At 35.5% G+C, this 17,181-nt stretch overlaps 1 protein-coding gene across 1 annotated transcript in view; it reads right to left on the reverse strand.

Moving 5' to 3' along the window:
* LOC120626071 (elongation of very long chain fatty acids protein 7-like) overlaps nt 1-9,817 on the reverse strand; it is a 62,683-nt gene extending 52,866 nt beyond the window's left edge. Inside the window, exon 1 of the mRNA XM_039893358.1 lies at nt 9,795-9,817. The gene's annotated coding sequence lies outside the window, so the exon portion shown is untranslated. The remainder of the gene's footprint in view (nt 1-9,794) is intronic.
* Between the last annotated feature and the right edge of the window lie 7,364 nt (nt 9,818-17,181).

Genomic DNA, 17,181 nt, shown 5'->3' on the forward strand with positions numbered 1-17,181 from the left:
GACAATTTGCACCCTGAAAATGCAGTATACTTCTATTCCCCCGGAAAACTATTTTCCCCTGTAGGATTTTTTAACACTGAGGAAAACTCGGATGGTACTTGGTTGTAATTTTTTCATGTAACCCTCATAAATTTACATTTTAAATTATCTCGTACTTCCGACTACGCTCTACGCTATATAGTTACATAAATAATTTTGTATGGTAATTAAATATTATTCCTTGCATACACTCATATAGTATGACTCGATAGAAGGCGCTACGTTTGAAAGGAAATAGTTATTTATGCAACTTTTGTATAAAACATATAAAACAGTTGCATAAATATAGTAGTATCACGTGACCGTTATACCTAATTATCAACAGTGTTAATCATGACTTTATCGACACCTTATATACTAAATAGATATGAATCCTAAATAAAAGATTCTAGATCAGTTAGCTTACTGCTAACATATAAACTGACAGTCTTAGTAACCTAATATCATCCTTTGTATGAATGTAAAATAAATATTTATCGAAGTAGTAAGTAACATTTTGTATAGTGCAATTATTAAAATTCAGAAGAATATGTTCGTTAAGGTACTCGGCGGAATATTTACCAAAGTAGGTAAAACGCGGTTGTTTTATTTTTAAATTGATACAGATGTTATTTTTTTAAACTCATACATATAGCACGCATTGAGAAGTAAGAATGTGGCTGTCTGCTGGGTAAACTTTAGCGCAGAAAAAAATTAAAAAATAACAAGAAGTGTTATTATGAAATTCAGTACAACATAAAACATTATATCATCTGTTTGGACGATGTTACGGAAAATATGACATTGGGGTTTGATGCAGCCTAAGGTGGAGAGCGCTTGCCTAAAAGATACCTATTCACTCTTGAAATGGAAGCTGGAAGGGCATTCCAGATCCTAGCGGTGCGGATCAGAAACGAAGCGCTGGGTGTTTTAATGTTGGCAATAAGCTAACCATTTCAGATACTTATGCAAAGGATTTAAGCTATGGGGATAGATAACAGTTTTTTATACACCATAGTTACGTCTTAGTTCGTGGCTAACGACTTGTGCACGTAAATATTACAAAATATAAAAAGAGCTCATTAAAGATGCACGGGTTTCAGGAAAACATTACTTATCCTTATTATTTTATAACAAACAATAGTTAAGTTTAAATGTAGGTACAAAAGGTTGCATCAGATCGTGTAATGGATGCAATTATAGAGAGCGATATATCGTAACTTTAATTATTCAATGAAGTTTACCTCATAACACAACGAATAATGTTATTCGAGTACACATTACGCTGAGATAGCTTCACAAATAAAAAAGATGATCGGAGCAAACTTAAAACTTAATCTGATTTTTTTTTAAGTATTCACTAACCGACCAAGCTAATAGATAAATACATACTTAGATGAACAAATTATTGCAAATAAATTCGTCACAAACAACACAAACGAGATTATTATATCTCGTATATAAGTTTATGCAAACATCTTTTAAATTTTAAACTCATCATTGCAAACCAAAATAAGAAATGGTTTACAAATGGCGGACTTAATGCATTTTCTACACACCAACCAACAGACGCGCGAGAAAAAACGAGTGTAGGTGTGGCAAAAACAAAACTTATGGTATTATAAAGTACAATATATCTATATTATATCACATAATATATAATAATATTATGTGATATAATAGAGATATATTGTTTGGAGATACATAATACATTGGCATGCAAAGGCGGTCTTGTTGCTAAAGTAACCTTTTCCAGACAACATTCGGAGAAAGCAATCTAAGAAAATAAAGGGTAGCAATATATGCAATAAACTGAATTTAGTTGTATGGAGCTCCTTGTGACAGAGCTCGTCCGGAGAATGACTACTACCATGTTTATTTTTGCCGCTAAGCAGAATTTTTACAATGGTGTGTTCCGGTATGAAGGGCGTGAGCACGGAAGGCTGTAAATCTTCGCCGTGGGTAGATAAACATAGAACTAAACTTTGTAGGATGTGTTTCTTGCATGCTCTGCGATATGTTACTCTGTTCATATGGTTTGGTTTTCCACTTACCACCACGTATCACTATTCACTTTTGGGGGGGCAAGCTCCTCTAATTTTTTTAAAGAAGATACACTTATATTGCACGTATACACACAGGAAAAGAAACATTAAGAAGTGTACAGTAAACAATGCAGACATGCAAAGGCGGTCTTATTGCTGCAAGAAATCTCTTATAGCAAGAGAACGGGATAGTGCCAAGAGTGTTTTAATATATACATAAATACAAATACATAGATGATTGAAATAAATAAACGTAATATATATAACATACATAATATATTATATAAAAGCTGCATTTAACAATAAAATATCCTCACGATGTTACCTTCACCGTTAAAGCAAGTGTTATTTGATTGCTTAGAAGTGCTTGCTGGTGTTCGAACTCGGCCCCTCTTAAAGGAAAGTCAAAGCTTTACCACAGGGCTACCACCCTTCATTCATATACAACGCGCCAAAATTCGTGCGACGCGATTTGTCCCGTGGCGCGCACGTAAATTGTACCTCAGCAAGTAAAGCAAAAGATGACTTTCGATAATCTCTATTAACACCTTAATGTTGTGAACGGCTTGAAATTAGATTGCTTGGGCAATCTTCAATGGTCAGCTCAGTAAACTTAAATGCTAATTGCCAAGTAATATTCCCCGCGCGTTGATACGAAGGCAATAAATAATGCTCAGATAATCCGCGTCTTGCATGATGATCGCGATTGTACTTCACTAGTGCGTAAACGTTGCTGGAGAAAACTTGAAGGCTAAACTATCACAAAACACGTGTGTTTCTACTAAACAGTTGGGTTTTATTAATGAATAAATATAGTTAAACAAGTTATCCACGTATTTCTTGCATTTTCATTATACAACGTGTACCAGAATAACGAAATAATATTGAAGGATGCATAAGTATATTTGACAAAAAATCACTTTGTAAAAATATTAAATCAAAAGATGCACATCTATTTATTTTTCCATAAAAACGTATTCAAAAGTTCCAAGTGTTTACTTGTTTACCCTATTGAAGATAAAAGATTGACACGTGCATAGTACCTACGCTACGTGACGTGTACCTTATAAAGTGGAGTCGCATGATATTAATTTTGCATCTGATGTTAGGGCTGTATCTGATTCCTTCCAGTAAAAACTAAAGCAGTGGTTTACTCAAAAACACACAGACTGAGAGGCACATTATGCACAAAGACTGCATAATGTGCCTCTAAAGCCTGTTAAGTATTATTTCGGTTTTCATTTACATGTTTTATATGGACGGAAGAATTTACTACTCTTTGTCTCGAAAAAATTGTTTACAGTACCTGTAGTACTGTTCACTGTTCTGCAGACTGTAATAGGCTTATAACATATTTACTATTAGTTTTGTAGTTTTTTGCAGAAGTTGGTCTTTTGGCTACGGAGCTCGTCCAGGGCAGTACTACTTATTTCTGCCAGCAACCCAACTTATTAGGAAAAACAGAGAACTTAAAGACCGCAAGGCAGAAGTGAAAACAATAACTGTGATTTTTATAATCTTTAATGTTTGTAATATTTTAACAATTTAAAATATTAGCACGATAAACCGCTTGCTACACACACTAACCTCAAAATGTAAATCAAATAATTGTTAGAAAAATTATTATTACGTATCAATAATAACTATTAAATTAACTAAGACAATTATTATAATAAGTATGAATTGAATATACTAAAAATACCGAAACAACAGCGAAAAGCAGTTGACTGTATCTTTCTCGCTCGGATACACTCGGCGGTCCCGAGTTCACCCGATCGAACCTCTCATCTCAGAACGTGATGGTTTAGCCTAACTTACTACCAATGGAGAAATCTGTGGGCGATGCGCCAAAATAAGTTTTTCCTTCAAAAAGTTCTATACTCTACTCTTCTCTAAACATTGGAGAAAAGAAAATAAGTATGGCGGCCTGTGTTCGTTGATAATATCCGTACTACCCGAATTGGAACCAAACGACTTGCATGGAGTGCGTATACACACACTCCTCCCACCCACACACAAACACACATACACATATCCACATATACACACACCGTTATTAGCATGATAGATAAAAGATAAATTGTTCAATTGTAAATTTAGGATTCCCAACACTATTGTAAACTGACGAATATTTTAAAAATGAATTTCATTTTCATTTTCATTACTGAAAACCCATATTAAATACCTTGATAATTTAATATGACTAAGAATTATAATTTAAAAACAAGACGAGACTAAAATAAAACTTTTTTTAGTGATGGTAGTAAGATCCCAAAGCCTTATGTAAGTCGTCTGATCTCAATATTTGTAGACCAAGTTCATATAACAAGTTCGAATTTCTTCATGTTTGAACTAAATCACTTCGACAGTGAACCGGGTTAAGCTGAGCACACATTGACGATGTCGACCTCAGAGATGAAATTGGAAGGTCGTCTTACAAAATCGCTTTTGTAATTGCACTTGAGAGCATAAACATAAAGTTGGTTTATTTATTTGATGGTTAAAATAACAGTGCGGTATGATCTAGCAGTTTTGTAGTTCTCAAGGCTCTCTTAGTTAGAGTGAAAAATGTTTATGCCGAACCAATTTTTTAGCAAGGTTGTCAAAGCTTGTGTTCAGTAGAGCTGAATCTCTTTTTTTATTCTAAGGGTCTTTATGACCCTTTTACACTGTTTTAGTTCAACCCTAGGTATGTTAAATTAGTGCAGTGACACCAAAATTTCACCATTGCGGGGACTTGCTACTTGATTGCCTACTTGGGACCAGGGGCGCATCTACTGATCAACCACGTTGGAAAAGATCTTTCTCCTGCAGCAGTGATAGCAACGATGCTTGCGGAGGATAGAGCGTGGAAGGCGGTAGTTTCCTTCTGCGAAACTGTATTAGTCAAGGAGGCTGCCGAGCGAGATCGAGAGCGAGCCCATCCCGCTCGGACAAGACAGCGGCTGAGCTGGTGCTGACCGCGCTCATTCACCTGCTCAATAGTCCCAGACGATGGGACATCAGGGTCTACCTTCAACCCTGGGAAGACAGCCGCTTAATTCTAAAGCAAAGCAACCACAGCGACGTACCTACATGAGGTCGGGAATCATTCTTTTGTGCGTTGTGCAAGGGAGGTACCGGTGCGTTCCTTGGAGATCCCGGAGAATCCTAATATGCTACTTAGGCTGGCTATTCTCCTGCAGAGAATTGGTTATCTCCAGCACTCTGGTCAGAAAATATTTTATATCCGTTAGTTTTATTGAGTTACTATTGTTTTGTTCTTTTTTTTTTTTTGTTACTTTCTGTGTAATTGTTTTTTTTCTGTTGTTTTCCATTATTTATTTTACAGCTGGCGGATTGGGAAAATTAGTTCGTATATAGTTTTAAAAGACACGTTGTCGTTGTTATTATAATTTACATATATATATTTTTTTAATATATATATATATTTTTTTTTTTTTTTTATTATTAAATTTTAATTTATTTTATTAGGTTTATATTGATTATATTAATACTTATTATTTTATTATGTCGTCTGAGAGTCTAAATAGTGATCTTTTTCTGTCTATGTCTTCTAGTTCCAATAGTTTCCACAGTACATCTTTCCTTCCTCTTAATGTCTCCCTTGATTCGTATTTCTCAGATTGTCTGAAAACATTTAATGTTGTTCACATTAATGCACAAAGCATCCCGGCTCATTTTCCTGATATGCTTGCGTCTTTTGAATCCCGTAATTTGCATGCTATCTTGGTGTCTGAATCTTGGCTTAAAACTTCTTTACCTTCATCAGCCTTCTCTTTACCAGGTTTTCGACTAATTCGGAATGACCGTGTTGGCAGGGGAGGGGGTGGAGTTGCGATCTACTTGCGATCCTATATTCCTTTCTCTGTTGTTAGTTCGTCTTCTCAACCCCCTCTTCCTGATGCGGCTGAGCACTTACTGGTGGAAGTTCTCCTATCTCATACTAAAATCCTTCTTGGTGTATTCTATTGCCCTCCATCTATTTCCAATTACTTTCACTCTTTTGAAACCCTGTTAGAAAAAGTAATCCCCTCGTACAGCCATTCAATTATTATGGGAGACTTTAATACATGCTTACTTAAAGATGATTATCGTTCCAGGAATCTTCTGGCTACGATAGAATCCTGTAGTCTTTCGCTACTCCCCCTTGCTGCTACACATTATTCTCCCGGCTGTACTCCCTCTCTTCTTGACTTAATTATAGTTTCTTCTCCAGATTTCGTCAATAAGCATGGTCAATGTCCTGCTGATGCATTTTCCTATCACGATTTGATTTATCTCTCCTATAATATACGTCCTCCTAATTCTTCTGCGGCGTAACTTTGGAGGGATTGATTGGGAGAAGAGTCTTCTATGTGATGATGCCAGACATTTAGATTGGGCGGCTATCATGAATGTGGATTCCGTTGATCGCAAGGTCGAAATATTCAACACGCTGATTACACAGCTCTATGATAAGCATGCTCCGGTAAGACCAATTAAATTTAAGCACTTGCCAGCTCCGTGGTTATCAGAGGAGATTAAAATTCTAATGCATAAGAAGAACACGGCAAAATTTAATTATAAAATTAATGATTCCGATGCTAACCGTATAAAGTATCATAGGGCACGAAATCGCTGTAATACATTGTGTAGAGATGCCCAACGTCGCCACATCCATAAGTCAGTCGAGAACGGTGATACCGCTAAGACTTGGAAATTTCTTGAGTCACTTGGAGTTGGTAAATCATCCCCTAAGACTTCTATCAACATTGATATTGAACTCCTTAATAAACATTTCTCTACTTCTGATACAATTGATAGTGTCAATAAGGAGCGTACTCTTAGTATTCTTTCTTCGTCATCAACTCCAGACTTTTTATCTTTTACCTTCAAGACTTTCACTGAATGTGATGTTAAGAAGAGCATATTGTCCATCGCCTCGAATGCAGTCGGTACTGATAGCGTCAGCCGTAATATGATCGTTCCCATTCTTGACGTTGTTTCCCCTTTTCTTACCCATATTCTCAACTATTCCATCTTGACTAGCAAATTTCCTGAAGCTTGGAAGAATGCACAAGTCACCCCTCTGCCTAAAAAGGCCAATCCTGTTTCTTTCTCTGATTTCCGTCCCATTTCTATTTTACCGTTCCTTTCTAAAGTTCTTGAGAAGCTAGTTTACGAACAATTCCATCTTTTCCTTAATAAAAACTTACTTCTCAGTCCCTTGCAATCCGGCTTTCGTGCTGGTCATAGTACAGTTACAGCGCTAGTAAAAGTAACTGATGATATTCGGTGGGCGATGGATAATAAGGAACTCACAGTACTGATACTGCTAGACTTCAGTAATGCCTTTAACTCAGTTGATTATGATATCTTGTTGAGTATCCTGCGCTCCATTAACATATCTCCATCGGTGATAGATTGGTTTCGGAGTTACCTGTTTGGTCGTCGGCAACGCATTCGGATTGAGGAGACCTCTTCATCCTGGTGTGATGTTGCGGCCGGGGTACCTCAGGGCGGCGTGTTATCTCCCTTACTCTTTGCTATTTTTATTAATTCAATTTCCAAACGTATCTCTTCTCTCTATCACATGTATGCAGATGATATCCAAATCTATCGTCATTCAACCCTTGATAACCTTGGTTCTACTGTTGCTGCTATTAACACCGATCTTAATGAAATTTTTGAGTGGAGCAGGCAGTATGGACTTAAGGTTAATCCAGCAAAATCTCAGGCTATTATTATTGGAAGCCCTGGTATGCGGTCAAGGGTTGATTGGGGAAATCTACCTAGTGTTGATTTTAATGGTGTCATAATTCCGTTTTGTGCCTCTGTAAAGGACCTTGGCTTGCATCTTGATAAAGAGTTATCGTGGTCTGTGCAAGTCAGGGATTTGAGTAGAAGGACTTTTGGCACTTTTAGGTCGCTGTGCCGTCTGCGATCCATTCTTCCAATCCCGACTAAAGTTATGTTAGCACATTCTCTTTTTCTCTCTATTCTCGACTATGCGGACGCAAGCTATCTTAATTTGTCCGAGGACTATCTTAACAAACTTGAGCGTCTTCAAAATCTAGCTATTCGGTTCATATTTGGATTACGCAAATATGACCATGTATCTGAATTTCGTCAGAAGCTTAAGTGGCTCCCTATCCGCCGTCGCCGGGATCTTCATGTACTTTCACTTCTGTACTGTGTGTTATTTAATCCTAAGACTCCTTCTTATCTTAAGGAGAAGTTTAAATTTCTTGGAGTGCAGTCGGAACTTAGATCGAGTCGTGCGCTGACTTTGAGCATGCCGTTCCACAAAACGAAGTTTTATAAGCATTCGTTCACTGTCAAAGCTACTGAATTGTGGAATGCACTCCCATTGATCATAAGACAGTCGAAGTCATTGGGCATATTTAAAAATGCTGTTAAGGCTCATTATCTCGCTCAGTAAAGACGACTATTATTATTTATTATTATTTATTTATCTACTCAAACTCATATTTAAGTATTTATGGTATATTAGGATATGTATTAGTATATTTTTTTTTTTATATTTATCAATAGTATTTTTAATTTATTTTTTTTTTATTTGTGTAGTCTGGTTTATGTATTAGTATGTAGATATTTGTATGTATGTACTAAATAGTGTACCCCACCTATTTGTTTTCTTTTTAGTTTTCTTAATCCTAAGGTTGCCTGGCAGAGATCGCTACTTAGCGATAAGGCCGCCTTTTGTATCCTGCTTCAAACTTCATGTGTTTGTTCTTTTTTTGTCTTGTTTCTTTGCTTGAGTGGTGTACAAATAAAGAGTATAAATAAATAAATAAATAAATATCTCTTAAGAAGAAATATTAAAAAAGATTGTTGAATTTCACATCGCCGTAGCTCAAAATCAAATAAGGAAAAAAAGAAAGGCTGGAAGGAATTAACTAAATTTATTTCGAATTAAGTGCAGACAAAACCTAAGTACTTGCGTGTTTGCTCTGCGGCAGTTTTAAGTACTAATTTCGAGTTGGATCAGCTGTTTCACAGCTGCATTTATTTTTGTTTCTACTTTTTGTTACTATTTTGAGTACACAAGTGCAACTTACTGAAATCATTTTAAAATTATCTAAGAAAATTTGACTACTTTTTACTTGGCCTACTATTTACTAAAAGTAGTAAAAGAATAATAATAAAGAAGATCAGATTAGATTAATTTAAACACAAACTATTTTTGGAGGTATAAATTCTATTATTACTTAACAAAATCTACGAAGGCACGAACGTGTTAAAAAATTAAAATAAATAAATAAATATACTACGACAATACACACATCGCCATCTAGCCCCAAAGTAAGCGTAGCTTGTGTTATGGGTACTAAGATGCCTGATGAAATTTTTTATGAATAATATACATAAATACTTAGAAAATACATATAAACACCCAGACACTGAAAAACATTCATGCTCATCACACAAACACTTTTCAGTAGTGGGAATCGAACCCACGGCCTTGGGCTCAGAAAGCAGGGTTGCTGCAGACTGCGTCAATCGGCCGTCAAAATTAAAGTTATAGTGATGGATTTTAAAAATACGTAATTAAATCCAATATGCGCCATAGAAACTACTAATTAAATAAGAAAATAATTGATTATTTTAGCACTACGTCAAAATTATAAAAGTTAAAAGGAATTAAAAATAGCTATAATCCAAATCTAAATCTAATAAGTTTAATTTGCCTCCAAGTCTATTGAATTATAGTCAGCTGTTACATACCTTTTATAAGTACTTAATAAATATCCACACTTAATATAAATTGTCACAAGTGTTTATTAGTTTAATCACTGTATTCGCATTCGTTTATAAATATTTTTTTTATTAATATCATTTTAAGAAATTAAAAAGGAAAAATAAAAAAGTTTTCATCACTGACTGAGTAAGAATGAAGCGCGCTTGGTGAGATTTTTATTTATACGTAATATAACAAACATCAAAATGTACTAAGCCGGTCAAATTGCACAGTGTACTGACAGGTGCAGAGGTTTCGCGTACATCTAAACTGCAAAGACCTTGTTGCGTCCGGTCCATAGTGAATTCAATTTTTTTTTATTATTAATTAGGTAAAGCCGTAGAGTAGTTAATTTTTATTGACCTAGGAATACCATCCATCATATTCAATGATTAAGAGCGTAGTTATATTAGTTTTACACGCTATTTTGCTATCTCGGTTTCCGTTTTTAATTTTTTTTTCCTTAATTCCAATTTAAGTGATTATAACGCATTTATTGTTTGCCCGTTAAAAAAATAAGATTTAAATTATAATAAAAATAATCTGACTCATTTATCTACAGTGCTACTTTCACTGTAACTAATTATGTACATTTTTTATCAGTTTGTTTTTTTCTTAATTGATTTAATGAGGCACAGTACGGTTTTTAATAGATACAATGGATACGAAATAAATAATGTTTTCTAAATTCTTTATTGCATAAATCTTTCTATAACAGAATTACTCTACCTTTCAGTGGTTCACAAAGGTTTGCGAATTTTTTGTTTCTTCTACGTCTTTCTAATAGTTGTGCTACGTCAAACAATACGCAAAAAATGCCAGGTCATACCTTATTTGTCGCATCTGATGTTCGCTTCGTATTAAATAACAGAGATCGTTAAGTCTTTTTATTTTTTTATGATATTACTTTTATTTAAAATTAATATTATAAATATTGAAACTATTTCAGTTTGTGCGCATCAATCTTAAAGTTAAACTAGGGATTATGCTTAGAGGTTTATGAAGTGACTATGATCATTATTAACATGTCAACCAGCAGATGCCCACTGCTGGGCATAGAATAAATTAACAAATAAATGTACTACCACATACTGCGAGAATGTAGAAGAAATAGAGTTTTTGCGACAGAGCTCGTCCGATGAAGTACTACCTCAATGCTTATTTCTGCCGCTAAGCAGCATTGTTGCAATGGTGGGTTCATCAGCGTGGCCCATCGATTAAAAAAAAAACATTTTTTGCATAAATTCATTATTTTCATCAGAAACTAATTCTGTGACCTAGGAAACTGCCCGCTCTAGGATCACCGGTAGGCTCGATAACCCTTTTTGATGATTCTTTAAAAAGAGCTCGTGCCTCCGGACCCCACGGTCCCAAAGTCTCTACTCCAAAAGGCACAAAAATTAAACTGCTATCCAGTTTTCATAAAAACGCCTCCTGGCCTGCTCGGCACTGGTAGCAGCCGCACCCACCACTGACGAGGTGGCCTGGATGTGTGATGCAGCTAGGGTTCGAAACAAGTGACCTTCACAGCCCCCAAGGAATGCGCGTCATATCATCAGGTCTCTTTATTATTTATTTTCTTTAAAATTTTAAACACGTTGCTTACGAGATTTTATAAGGAAAACTTAATCTTTATATATAGCTAAATAATAAAAGACTATTTCTACCTATTGGTAGAAATAGTGTTTTGGTCTATTGGTAGAAATTGTCAGCACAGCACTTTTTTGAGTATTGAAAATATGAATGATGCAGGAGTCGACGAATGCATGCAAGCAAAAAATTACCGGATAAAAAACCTATAACTATTAGCAAATGCTTAGTATTGTAAATGCCTTATACTTTATATTTAATATTCTATTATTCAACCTAAAGTACTTACTCATATTTAAAAAAGACAATGTAATTTTTTTGTGGTTTTGACTTGAAGTAAACTATGAGTATACCCAATTCGGATGAATGAATATTTGATTGATGAAATCCAACTTCTATTCATCTTCGCTAACAATTGATAACATGTCTGAGTTACCATTAATCTGTGTAATATTTTCCCCGGAGGAGATCTGTCACAAAACCCCTATTCTAAAACTGCTAAAGCTGTACAAAATGTGGAATTTTATTACAGCGCAAGTTGTCAGCGCTTGTTTAAGCTGCATCATATCAACATAGATTTGACGGCCGATTGGCGGAGTGGGTAGCGACCCTGCTTTCTGAGTCAAAGGCCGTGGGTTCGATTCCCACAACTGGACAACATTTGTGTGATGAACGTGAATGTTTTTCAGTGTCTTGGTGTTTATCTATATATTATAAGTATTTATATATATTATTCATAAAAATATTCATCAGTTATCTTAGTACCTATAACACAAGCTACGCTTACTTTGGGGCTAGATGGCGATGTGTGTATTGTCGTAGTATATTTATTTATTTTATATACAAAGAAGATAAGGACAGTATCTGAGGAAACTTCTAAACAGAACACCACGCATTTATCGCTATGAACCCATTACCTGCCCACTACAGGGCACGGGTCGCAGAATGAGACGGGCTTGGGTAGTAGGAGAGCTTTTAGTGGCATAGATGATCCGGGGAAGTACCATCGCCATGCTTATTTCTGCGGCTGAAGCATTTTTGCAATACTGTGCGGTCTAAAGGACGTGTTTGCCGATTTATGTACAACAGGAGCTTTTGGCTTAGCACCTACGCCTCAAATCGATGGATACAGGGTGGCACGTTGCAGGACTTGCTCCTTGCATGCCCTCTGAAGTGTTCTCTGTTTAAAAGCCATGGTTTTCCACTTATGTTTGGTCCGTTAATAAGAACTATAAAAAAGAGGCAGTCTGTAGTCCACTTCTCTAACTAGGTGGTTATTGGTAGACTTCATACGTCTTTGAGAACGTTATGAAAACTCTTAAGATTTCCTCACGATGTTTTTCTTGACCAGCGTTATAAGTGAGATTTTAATTGCTATAATTAAAAACGGCAGCCCCGAACTGGTAAGCGCAGCGTTGGTCGACCCCCAACGAGGTGGACGGACGACATTAAACGCGTCGCAGGTAGTTGGATCCAAGCGGCACAGAACCGAATTTGGAACTCCCTACATCCCCAAGACCGCATCCCTATGTCCAGCAGTGGACGTCTATCGGTTGATATGATGATGATGATGAATTTAAAACGCACATAACTCCGAAAAGTTAAAAAGTGCGTGCCGGGGATCGAATGGGAAGCCGCAGCACATACCAGGCTACCATGAATTACTAGGAATATAATGTGCAAAAACTTACAGCCTTTCCAGTAGACTTATTAGACAAGGTCGATTTCAATAGCCACTTGTTCAATACGGCATAGCCCGATGATGGTGGATGAATTCGTATTCTTCTTCTTCTGTCAGGGCGCATTCTTCGAAGCACCAGAGACCAGCTATCGCCAGAAGAACAGTGTACACCATGCAGTAGATGATGTAGAGTAGGATTGTGAACAGCATTCTGTGGTCTGCTGTGTAGACCGGATTTCGAATCTGGAAAGAATACAAATTTTAAACAAATAACCACAGAATAAAGAACTAAGAGAAAACAAAGTAAAAAAAAAAATTATAAATAAATATACTACGACACACATCGCCATCTAGCCCCAAAGTAAGCGTAGCTTTTGTTATGGGTACTAAGATGACTGATGAATATTATTATATACATAAATACTTAGAATATACATATAAACACCCAGCACTGAAAAACATTAATGCTCATCACAAAAACATTTTCCATTAGTGGGAATCGAACCCACGGCCTTCCACTCAGAAAGCAGGGTCGCTGCAAACTGCGCCAATCGGCCGTCAAATTATGTCTCATTTGTGTTGTTTCATCAAATTTGTGTGCAATAAAGTGTTCATCTATCTATCTAAACGTTGGCAAGAAATTCACCTTTGTCTTTTTTCGGTCACCAATACTGTATATAAATACTAACAATGTATATAATACAGTGATAATAATCAGTAGCACATTAACGTTCCATTACAGGCATCCTTTCTCCGACAAACACGATTTTAAGAACATAGACCCACAACGCTCTTCCGAAGCGGGATGGCGGGTTATAACCATTATTGTTTAAACAATCATAACCGACACCAACTGTACGCAATTCTAAAACCCAATACCTAACAATCTTCGACCTGACTATAGAGCACTTATCTTTATTTACTTTGTCAAAATATTACTTAGGTACGGTTATATTAAAACACATGCCCTTGGGCTTTATAGGTTATTATTATGCATTGTTTCACAATATTTCCACAAGTTCTAACTCACTTTAACTGCGTGATCGCTCTTAATAGACGCGGGCTGAATACTGAGCTAGCTAACTTGCAACGGGACAAATGTACCAATAAATATAATGCTGTGTAATTGTGAGATTCCTTTGCATCTTCTTAAATAAGGTGATCATTGAAGACAATATTTCAACCCTTTTTTATCCCCTAAGGGATGAATTTTCATAAAATCCGTTTTTCGTAAGTGATAATGCAGTCTAAGATAGCAGCGAGCTAACCCGTTATGGAGTATGCAGTGGCGTGCATAGAGGGTATGCACAGGGTATGCTGATATTATAAAATGAAAAAAATCTCCGATAAGAGTTATAAAATACTTAAGATATACTATAGGTATACTTATAGGTATTGTAAGAGCTATAAAAACCCTCCCTTAAGTATTTATAGTTCGAACTGGGGACTTTATACCATCTGCATACCCTGTGCATACCCTCTATGCACGCCACTGGGAGCCTTCGGACCATTAAATCGCTACTTTGTCCGTAGGGTGGTAACTATCTACGGCAAAAACCTCCTACGACACCAGACAAAAAAAAATTAGACATAATAAATTCCCAAAATGCCTCTGCTGGGAATCGAACCCGGGAACTTATACTTAAGCTCACAGCGTTGCGCCAGGTCGTCATATTTGTGAATTTATAAATACTGATTTTTCCCTAGTTTGGTTCGGTGGGAGGCTACGGCCATAGCTCGGTACCAACCGACAAAGTCGTGCAGCCAAGCGTTATAGCATAATCGTTATATTTTCCACACTCTTAACAGGTTAGCCCGCTACCATTTTAGACTGCATCATCACTTACCAGTTAGATATACTTTACATCTCTCTTCTCTGTCATGTAGCGAAATGAGCTCTGAAATTTCACGCTTAACTCTTGTTAAAAAAATATTTTTGCATTAGACAATGTTTCTTCAAAACTAAAACCGCAGGTTATGATTTATCGTCATCATCATCCCGCAATGAGAAGGGGTCAAGGCCGTAGCCACGCTTGCCCAGAGCGGATTGGTGGACTCACACACCTTTGAGAACATTGTGTCGAACTCTCAGGCATGCAGAATTCCTTCACCGCTGAAGCAAGTCATATTTGAATTACTTAAAACGCACATAACTTGGAAATGTTACAGGGCGTAATGAGATTCGAACTCGGCCTCCCGAAATTGAGGTCGAGCTTCTACCCAATGCGCTATCACCGCATTTGATTTTTACATTAAAGTAAATATTTACTCATTGTGCGTGGCGGATTTCGCAAAGTAATTATTAATTTTGAAGTCAGTTTTGTTAGATTTTGATTTGTGAAACGAATCGGCAAACTGCTAGACTAATTGGGTATTTTTAAATGCAGATGCATCTTGAATTTACTACGGACTTTTAGATGAGTATTTGACCTTTATATACACTCAAATTAAAAATAATAGTTTTAAAAAAACTAAAAAACACGCTTTTTATAGAAAACCGAACTAAAAATAGAAAATAAATTTTAATAAATTTAAATTAAGAATAGTGTTAAAAATGACAATATATTTTTAAATAAAATATATTTTTTTATCACACTATTATTAATTTATATTTATTGTCATTTTTAACACTATTCTTAATTTAAATTTATTTTCTATTTTTTAGTTTGGTTTTCTATAAAAAGCGTGTTTTTTAGTTTTTTTTAAACTATTATTTATTTTCTACTTTTTAGTTTGGTTTATTTTAAACTGTTATTTGATCTAATCTACTATCAATTCCGTGATAACTTATTTAAAACAGCCCATTAAAAAGTAACAGCTAACGCCCTCTACCATCTAGAAGCTTAATGTTTTCTGTGGTATTTGTTAGGTACGCGAACGCCATCTGTTGGAAACGCCATAGGTCTTTTACATTTGGGTCTACGGTTTTGTACATTTGGGTCTAGATGGCGCTGTAGTAATTGTAATTAATAGTTCGTAAAAACTAAAAAATCTTATTTTTTATATTGAAAATTGGAAAAATCTTCTCAGATTAGTGTATTGTCATCGATCCTCGATATGTCTACAAAGTTTGAATCAAATCTGATCGTTCAAAGTGGGTCAAAATCGCGCCCAAAGAAGTTGGTTACAAACAAACATACAAACATACAGGTGAAGCTAATAAAAAGCTAATAAAAAGAAGTACGTATTTATTGGTTTGAATTATTGCACCAACGAAAAAAATTGCAAAAACATTTGCAGCAGCAAGTTAACTTATGTTTTACTTAGGTACCTGAATAATTAACAAAGTTAACATGTTTTTTATATTTGGTGCATCTTTTTTTTTTAATCTCTTATTATTTTTTTATTAATAAACCAACGAAAAATATGTTTTTGTAGAGAATATAAAAAAATTTTTTTTTTTTCAGGTGTATCTTTTTTTTTTTTTTTTTCCATATCCATTCTAATAAAATAAATGTCAAAGCTCGCAACCCGGAGACGGATATACGATACATTGTATCTCACAGAAGTACCCGAAGTATTAAAAAAAATGTATCTGCTACCTTTGCACAACCAACAGCTAAACCAATCTTGATGAAATTTTTGCATAGTGATAGTCTATTTTTATTTTGCCTTATGTTATATAGGATACTTTTAAGCCCAGTAGTGAAAAAAGTCACCGCGAGGAATGAAAGATAATACGATGAACGAATTCGTGGGTAATAACTAATATTACATTAGTATAATTAATTCACCTTTTACAAATATTAAATAAAAAGAAGCATATATTGATGGCCTGCATTCTGAGTTCTGTGGGTTCGATTCCCATAACTGGAAGATATTTCTGTGAGGAACATGAATGTTTTTCAGTATCTGGGTGTTTATCGGTATTTTATAAGTAAATATCTTAGTCATCTTAGTACCCATAAAACAAGCTACGCTTACTTTTGGGCTAGATGGCGATGTGTGTATTGTCCTGGTATAGTTATATTTATTTGTATTTATTTTTCCATACCACCTGTTTCAAAATATTCTAAGTGTTTTCTTATGGCAAATCTATTAAAGACAAAAGACCGACACGTGCATAGTACCTATGCTGCGCGACGCGTACCTAATAAAGTGAC

The sequence above is a fragment of the Pararge aegeria genome, chromosome 8 (assembly GCF_905163445.1).
Source record: "Pararge aegeria chromosome 8, ilParAegt1.1, whole genome shotgun sequence".
Lineage (NCBI taxonomy): Eukaryota > Metazoa > Arthropoda > Insecta > Lepidoptera > Nymphalidae > Pararge > Pararge aegeria.